We start from the raw sequence: 449 nt of genomic DNA on the forward strand, positions 1-449 counted from the left end.
GGGCAAACTGAGGCACAGATGGATTTATCTGCAATCACCCAGCAGCTCAGCACCAGTCACTGTGAGGGGACACCTTTTTCCATGGAAAAACAACAGATAATTGGGAAGAGCTGTGCACTGACAACAGCAGCATCTGTGACAGCAATGAGGGAGCAGCAGGATTTGGGGACGGAGGTTTTCTGGGCGTGGGAATGGTCAGGTGACAGCGCAAACACAGGCGATGGGGAGGGGGCACAGTGGGAGCCTTGCTCTGCTGGCCACAGGGCTGCTCGGAAGTGGTTTTATTGGGAGAAATCGGGAATTGTTTTGCTGCTGCTCCGGGGCAGCCCGGTGCTGGAATTCGGGGATGGATTGGGCTCTTCTGCCGCAGTTACTTTTATGGAGGCAAAATCTGAGTGCCCTACCTCTCCACAGCCGTTGCAGGGGCAGGATCCTCCCTCCCCTCCCCC

Source organism: Corvus brachyrhynchos, unplaced genomic scaffold (genome assembly GCF_000691975.1).
Source record: "Corvus brachyrhynchos isolate BGI_N302 unplaced genomic scaffold, ASM69197v1 scaffold65, whole genome shotgun sequence".
Taxonomy (NCBI): domain Eukaryota; kingdom Metazoa; phylum Chordata; class Aves; order Passeriformes; family Corvidae; genus Corvus; species Corvus brachyrhynchos.